We start from the raw sequence: 8,297 nt of genomic DNA on the forward strand, positions 1-8,297 counted from the left end.
AATGCAGTTTCCCATAGAAGGGACAGGAGACAACCAAGTCAACAAACCAAACACATAAGACCAAGGAAGCCACATACTGAATCTCTACACAGTCCATGTTTACAAAAGCCAGATCTGACTGGAGCCCAGTCCCAGGGAGGCAGGAGAGCCTTCCCCAACAGGAAACTTTACACAGTGCATCCACCTCACAAACAGACACTGCCCCTTCCTGCAAGTGGTCCCAGCTTTTATCCCTAAGTGGGACACCTGACCCTTGTTTACTCAATGCAGACACCTGGGGCTCATTTACCTCATGGCTCTGTCTGCAAGGCCGGCTACACCCTGGAGGGAAGCCTAAAGGCAAACTCACACCCTCTTTGTGAAGGGCTATGGGAATCACACATATGTCAACCTTAATTTGGGGCTTGGGGTTGAAACCCCAGCTGTGACAGGCTGGGCTGAGTGAAAGATTAGCAGCTACATAACTATTACAGCACGCCTGGGGGAATGGAATAAATTTATATGATTTGGATTAATACTTTTTGTATATTCTATCAACATAAATTTTAATTTTACAGTGGTTCTGGTTTAACCATCTGCAATCACAGTACAGCACATTTGTGGGTAGAAATCAATTAAGGAATCAAAGACACTGTTTACTCCAAAGTTAGCAGTAAGAGACAGCATCATAAATGTTCATCGAGGATATCAGGGTTAGACATCTGTGGTTATTACAGCTGGTCATATACATAGAGTTTGACATTATTAATATTAAAATAATTCCTCCCGTGAATAAACCTGGGTATTCAGTTTCCAGGTTTCCCAAAATACTAATTCAAGTGAAGCAACAGAAGTTAGTTCCATTTATTTATTGAAGACACATGCTAACTAAATATCTCATCCTAAGAAATTTACAATTTAATGCTGCAGCAAAGTACAAAAAGGAAAACAATATGCATCCAATACAGACAAAAAAATTACCAGTTTGTGAGATTTTATTACAAAGTCTATGATACTTGGTCTTATCATGGTCCTTAGATCTTTTGAACACACCAGAACCTCAGCTACATGCTTGCTCTTGTTAGACTGAAAATATCGATTGAAATGCCATAAAAAGCTAAAAAGCAAGTGGTGCTACCCCAGCCACTACAAATGTAACTTTTTAGGAGATCTATTCATTAACTTCAGATGCTTGAAGTAATTGTACTTCAAAGAAAGCTGTTAAACAGTTCAAATGGTTTGTTACAGTGATTTGAGTGATTTAATTCAAAAGTAAGAATGGTTAGTTGAACAGTTGTAAACAATTTTTGGAAAACAGGCACCCAACCCCAAATATGTTAACACTCTTGTTTTGTATAAATCGGTGCTCTGAGGTAAAATGTGCAACATTTAACAAATATAAAATGTATTTGAAAAGAAGCAGTCATCTTAGTCATGTACTACATTTACTGCTAGTATTTTGAAATTTTCATATGCAGGAATGAAATTCATATTTCTGCTACAACCCTCAGAACAAGTAATGAAGTAGGTATAAATTACTTTCTCACACTTTTCCACTTTGAAGAAAATAACACGTATGAGTGAAATACAAGTGCTGTTGTCCTGAGACTAATAACATTTCCTAAAGAACAGTTATCCAATTCACAATGACAGTTCAAAGCTAGGAAGCAGAAAAATAAACAATTTAGAATGGCAGTTCAGAGCTAGAAAGCAGAAAAACAAGCAATAGTAAAAAAGATTCAAACAGAAAGAAAGACAACAAATGTTCTTCTCATTAAAAAATCCCAGCCAACTAAACAAAAACAACCAACACCAAAATCCAAACTGCGAATATTAAATGAGTCACCCCATGGGATCCAGTTGCTTCTTCAGTTGTTACTGGCTTACTCAGCACATTTTTTCCTTTAACAAGTGCCACTTGCAGCCATCATCAGAGAGAATCACATGATTAACAAATATCTTGTTTACATAAACCTTTGAAGACACTTATGATAATGACATATGTGGCACAAAGAACTGACAGCAAAGAAAGATTCAATAACCTCAATAGCAGGGTTCAAAAAGAATTGAGCTGTTCAATGGGAGTAAAGGTTGTAGTATATGGTCTTTTATTGTCTCACTAAACTGTCATCATTATAATGTGCTTAATATAGTTATTTTCCCCATAATTACAATAACTTCCAAAGTATATTAGTGTTACAGTAGCAATTTGTGCTTTATTCAGTGTTATAAACAACAAACATGAAAACTTTAAAATGTATGTAATTTCTCTGATTTGATGCAAGTCAAAATTGAATCAAAAATGCCACAAGTGTACACCTGTAAAAAATAGAATAAACTCTTGTTTCTGTTGTAAAACTGTGTATTTACACACAGACTTCTTGGATCTCTTTGCTTAACTCGGTATCATATCAGCAGAATTTATTGAAAGCTTTTTGTTTAATGGACTTGATTTGTCTTTCTTTTCTATGATTTTATACTGCCAAACTCAAATAAAATACTAAGGTGTAAACGTAAACATTTCTGAAATGACCATAAACTTTTAAAAATTACAAAATAGGTAAATTCTTTCGGAAAAAAACAAACAAACAAATAAACTATCAGGCTTTGGAATTATCTAGTTTCTAACCCAAGAAAACTGAGGAGGAGCCAAGCTTGCTACATTTATCTGAAACAAGTCTGGTTCCTTTTTGTACATCTGAGAAGAGATCAGAGTAGCTTATGGGCTGTTCTCATTTTCCTGTGAAGTAGCTATGATCCCCATAGAGGTAGGCTGCCATCCAGTCATTTTTTTAACACACTTCATCTCATCCTGTTATTATCAGGACCAAAAGCACTTTGAAAAATATACTGAGGTTTTTCCCTCTGTATGTATCAATAGCACGAAAATTGTCAGAAGAGGAATTGGGAAGTTCTCAATCCTCACTACCATAGCTGCTTTTACTGTTATTTTTAATGGGTATTCACACCACTTCTTGGACCATGCTTCTAGTATGAGATAAAGTTCACTCAGCTCGGCATACATATGACTACAGGACAAATGTTAGTCATGGTCATAAAGTCGGCTATGCCTTTTAAAAAAAGTTGAAGTGAGATTGTTAAATCTAATCCCTTCTGTAAAACAGCCAGATAGTGTTTGCTGTAGTGAACCACTAATTGGTCTCTTGTCTCTAGTGAATGGTCATTTTTCGAGTCATGCAATAATGTCTCCTGAAGGTAGGAGAGAGCCTAACAAAAGGATACCCAGATAGCTCACTTACCCTTCAGTATCCTGAGCAGCTAATCCAAATAACTTTTATACAAGAGGAAATGTTATTACACCAAGTGCAGAGAGAAGTGGTGAAGATGTTTTGGGTAAGGCTTTTGTGGAAGAAAGTAAAGAAACCTAGATCTATTGGGCTGTGAAAGGGTAATGCACCAGATAAAGCAGTTATGTGATGGAGAAATTGCAGTTGTTAAAAAGAAAAAAATATCCCTTTCATTTATTGCAAGGCAAACTTAGTACCTATAATGTACTAAAGTTACTAGATGGTAGACCTTGTTAAATGTGGAAGCCATTTCTAATTCTTTTAACAAGCTTGTGTTGCAATTCCTTCAAAACAAAACATGGAAAACAAAACTGGGGTAAGCTACTTCACTGCTGTCTCAAATCAGGAAGGGATCAGTACAACTCTGAAATCTCTGTATGCCAGTATCCCACTATACCGGGTTCGCCTGAACTGGAATTGGTTTTCCCCTATAGCGGCCCTCACGGTGCTGTGTTTTATTCTGGGAGCTGGCAGGGTGTTGATAGCACCTTGGTGTTGTGGCTACTGCTGAGCAGTGCTTACACAGCACCAAGGCTCTTTCTGACATTTCCCCCAGTGGGACAGGGTGGGCAAGATCTTGGGAGGGGACACAGCCAGGACAGCTGACCCAAACCGACCAAAGGGATATTCCAGACCATATGATGTCTGGTCAGTATAAAGGTGGGGGAAAGGAGGAAGGGTGTGGGGTCACCCTTGGTCCTCCAAGGCAACCACTACGCATATTGGAGCCCTGCTTCCTGAGAAGGCCCGACATTGCCTGTCCATGGGAAGTAGAGACTAAATCTGTTTGCTTTTGCTTCCGCGCGCAGACTTTTGCTTCTCTTTGCTTCTATTAAAACTGCTTTTGTTTCACCAATGAGAGTTAGTTTATCTCCTTTCCCCTCTTTACCCTGTTGAGAAAACAAGGGGAAAAGGAGGTGGGGGGAAGTGATAGAGCGACTTGGTGGATACCTGGCATTTAGCCAGAGTCAAACCATCACACCCACCATGGCTCATTTGTTTGCATAGAAGACTTTATATTTGTTATACCCACATTCAAGGCTTTCCTTTCACTGACAGGGAAAAAATATAACTGTACTGAAACCAGAACACTTCCATTAGCGGAGTATGATATTCCACTGAGAAGTAACTGGGACATGTACTTGAAGCTTGGTTTATTCAGATGGTTTGCTGCACCCCAAAGGAACACATTTTCTGTCCTGTTCAGCAGAAATTCTGTACAAACTTCTGTAAAGGGAAAGCCACAGAAGGTCACAAAGGCGTTTTCCACAAAGGGCTAAGTTATTTATCAGGAATCACTTTGAGGCCACAAAAACATTTTTGTGAAGTGCGTAACTCCCTTTTGTAGCATGTTTCTAAAGGATGAGAGTGTTGAGGTTAGTTTTTCACTCTCTTTCTCCCAGACCCTGGAATCTCATTTAACAGTAGCTGAAAGTCATTTTAGCGGAAAATACTGAATTTTGCTGAGTTTATCCACCTTTCCAATACAGCAATATGAGATACATATTAGCCAAAGCCAAAACATTGCAGCACTCTAGGACAGAAATCTGACTTTGCTGACACATGAACACATGCCAATTCCCTCCCTTGGCATTGTGCTCATTCACAGGATGACTTGCTAATTTTACCTAAGCAGAGGGGAAAGATTTCAGCAATATGTAGAATTTCACATCTCTTATTCAAGATGATCTTCTCAAGGGCAATTTATGCTAGCCAAGACAGATACTTCATAACAAAAAAAAAAAAAAGAAAGAAAAAAAACAACCCTGTGCTGATAGAGCCAGGAAATACTGTTATTTTTCCGTGAAAAAAAATGTTGCTTTCATCTAAAGGTTTAATAATTTAGGACAAGGTCTTCTGTTAATGAAAATACACAAGAAAAATGTCCCAAAGTAATTTCTTAGTACTCTAGGTTAGCTAGAGGTTTTGAAAATCATATTTGGTGTATCATATTTGATATGTGATTACTAATAATATATTTATGGTTTTTAAGTAAATACTACGGGATATACAAGCAGTTACTGATTTTTATTTTTTTTTTCAGTCTTCTGTTGGATGTAGGCTGGGACTTTTCTTTAAATAGTGTCATTGCTCCAAATTCTGAAATAGGAAGACATGCAACTTTTTTTAGCTACACTATGAAGTTTTTAGATAAATATTCTTTCTTTAAAAGATAGCCTCAAATAATAAATTGAAAACCCTGATAAATCCCTGTAATTCCACATGTACCGTATAGCTGCTGAACTTGTAGCTGCCCTCAGGACTTTAGCAGGTGTACTATGCAGATTCAACAGTTTCAGTTCACTACTTTGATCTTCATTTTCACAAATAAAAATACATTTTCCTGACACAGGACAAGCACAACCAGTTGGCATTGCAATGGGTATCCTAAAATAATATGATGACAGATAATTGTACTCAGACCCAATGTTAACCAGTTATTTTACTACCTGTCAACTACCATGGGACCATTCTTACAATTAAGATGTTTTTTGCTACATGGGAAGAAATAAGAAAATTAGCTTTTGGGAAAGACAATTTCTCAGGGTAGCCCTTAAAGAATCCACAGGCAACTACTTCCCCCAGGTTGCACGTCACTGTCAATGAAGTGTGATTGCCCTTTCTGCACACCTGGAGTCCTTTTGCAGAACGACTAGTGGATGCACTGCTCTTGCATCTTCTTCCTCAGACTCCTCACCAGACTAGAAGGCCAGATGTGTCAATATGCCATACAGGGAAAACAGCATGCTTGGCCTGTTATGGACTCTCCATTGACATGAAACAGATTTATTCTTTTCAGTGGGAACAAATTATAACCAGTAAAACTCTGGGCATTTTGGTCTAGGATCCATACCAAGCCAGAGACCAGGTCTTTGATGCTTCTGTTCAACTGCATTTTACATTAAAAGTCTAGTGTTTGACAGTGATCAACAAGCATAGCCAATGATTTTCCAATGATTTAAGGAAATTTGGTATTATGCATGTTTTAGTCAAATCACACAGAGCAAAAAGACCACTTGCTGGTAGCCCGGTGAACTAAGCACTGAAAAAATGGTCATAAAATAGGTAAACCTTAATTAAGCAAATATCCTGAAATTTCTTCTCCAAATAAGCAGTTGGCATTGCTGCAAAGATGGTTTTGAAACACAAAAGGAACCACTAATTGAAGATGAGGCAGTATATTAATGAAGCTAAAATCATGTATCTGGAAAAGTATGTCTCTAAATTCATATCTATAGCACATAAGGGAGCAGGCATCAGAGCTAGTAATAACTGACTACTGGAACTAGCAGTACAGCCAGTGCAAGGCTGTATGACTGCTGGAAGCAAGGTCCAGTGGGACTCTATAGAGCACCACATTAAAGAACTAGCACACCAGCTTGAACTTTGTGTTTCTATGTAGGCTATAGATACCACAAGTTGTGGTTCGCAAATGAGTTTGAAAAACAGTCTAGATTTTGCCAACAAAACAAACCTCACTCTACGGAAATAGCAAAGCAGTCTGATGAGGGAAAGGGTTGAAGCAGTAAGAGCCACCATAAAGGCAACAAGTTTTCATGCTCAGTCTGTAACAACCCAAAAAAAACAGCCCTGGACAAAACTACATTCATTATAATCCACTGTCAAGGAGACAGAATGAAAGGTGAAATGAAGAACATCCTGACTAAGACCACAGTAAAAAGGTAGAAGAAAAAAAAATGTTGTCACCATTAACTAAATAAAGAGCAGCAGTGCACACAGTGACTGGATACACAAACATCCAATAAGAAAAGAGTGTGGTTATAGAAGGGATAGGAAAATCTGCCCAAGTTTGTCTTTAGATACTGCCAGACACAAGACAAGCTGGCATCCACCTGCACAGGTTGGAAATCATAACAAATACCTATAATGTCTGTAAAACTGAATTCCAGCCTCCTATGCCCTCGTGACTGTAAATACCTGTGCTAACAAAACAAACGTATACATATTTATCATAAAATCATTGAAAGGTTTCGGTTGGAAGAGACCTCAGAGACCACCTAGTTTCAACCCCCTGCCATGAACAGGGACACCTTCCACTAGACCAGGTTGTTCAAAGTCCCATCCCGACCTTAAACATTTCCAGGGAGGAGGCAGCCACAGCTTCTCTGGGCAACCTGTTCCAGTGTCTCACCACCCTCACAGTAAAAAATTTCTTCCTTACATCTAATCTAAATCTGGCCTCTTTCTGTTTAAAGCTGTTATCCCTCATCCTAACACTACACTCCCTGAGAATGAGTCCCTCCCCATCTTACTGGAAGGTCACTATAAGGTCTCCCCAGAGCCTTCTCTTCTCCAGACTGAACAACCCCAACTCTCTCTGCCTGTCCTTCTAAGAGAGGTGCTCCAGTCCCACAGTCATCTTCATGTCCCTTCTATAAACCTGCTTGAGCAGGTCTATGTCCTTCTTATGTCAGGCCAGCCCAGAGCTTCACATAGTACTCCAGGTGGGGTCTCTCAGGAGTCAAGTAAAGGGGTATAAACACCTCCCTCGACCTGCTGGCCACACTTCTCTTGATGCAGCCCATGATACAGTTATGCATCAGTTACTCTGTCCCGTGCAGAGTATGCTCACTGCTGCAAAGGCTGCTTCTTTGCAGTTACTCTGTTAGATCATTAGGTCACTAACAATTTTATCTGGATTGCAAGCCAAGTACACCGTAATCCAAACAATATCAATAAGTAGTAACAGCAGAGTGAAGGAATATGGCCAGATGCTTTTAAAAGTCATTTTAGGGTCCATCTGGGAAACACTGTATCTTTGAGCTGATAGCAATGGGTGGATATGTAGGAGTTTCACCAACAACAGGACAGTGAAAGTAAGGTAATCCCACAGAATGCATTCAGTGTGAAAGAAGAAAAATGTTATGCAGAAAAACAATTCAGATCAAGGATCTTGATTTGAATCAAGGATCCTCACTGAGTGGACAAAGTCAGCAAAAGACTCTTCTCTCTTTGTCACAAAAGCACAAGTAATATGGGGGGGGGGGG

General features: G+C 38.9%; 1 protein-coding gene across 3 annotated transcripts in view; it reads left to right on the plus strand.

The window, feature by feature from the left end:
- LOC113489909 overlaps window positions 1-2,550 on the plus strand; it is a 45,845-nt gene extending 43,295 nt beyond the window's left edge. For all 3 annotated transcript variants that reach the window (XM_026865984.1, XM_026865981.1, XM_026865983.1), the window contains one exon: window positions 423-2,550. The gene's annotated coding sequence lies outside the window, so the exon portion shown is untranslated. The remainder of the gene's footprint in view (window positions 1-422) is intronic.
- The last annotated feature ends 5,747 nt before the right edge of the window (window positions 2,551-8,297 follow it).

Source organism: Athene cunicularia (genome assembly GCF_003259725.1).
Source record: "Athene cunicularia isolate RWA chromosome Z unlocalized genomic scaffold, athCun1 chrZ_part1, whole genome shotgun sequence".
Lineage (NCBI taxonomy): Eukaryota > Metazoa > Chordata > Aves > Strigiformes > Strigidae > Athene > Athene cunicularia.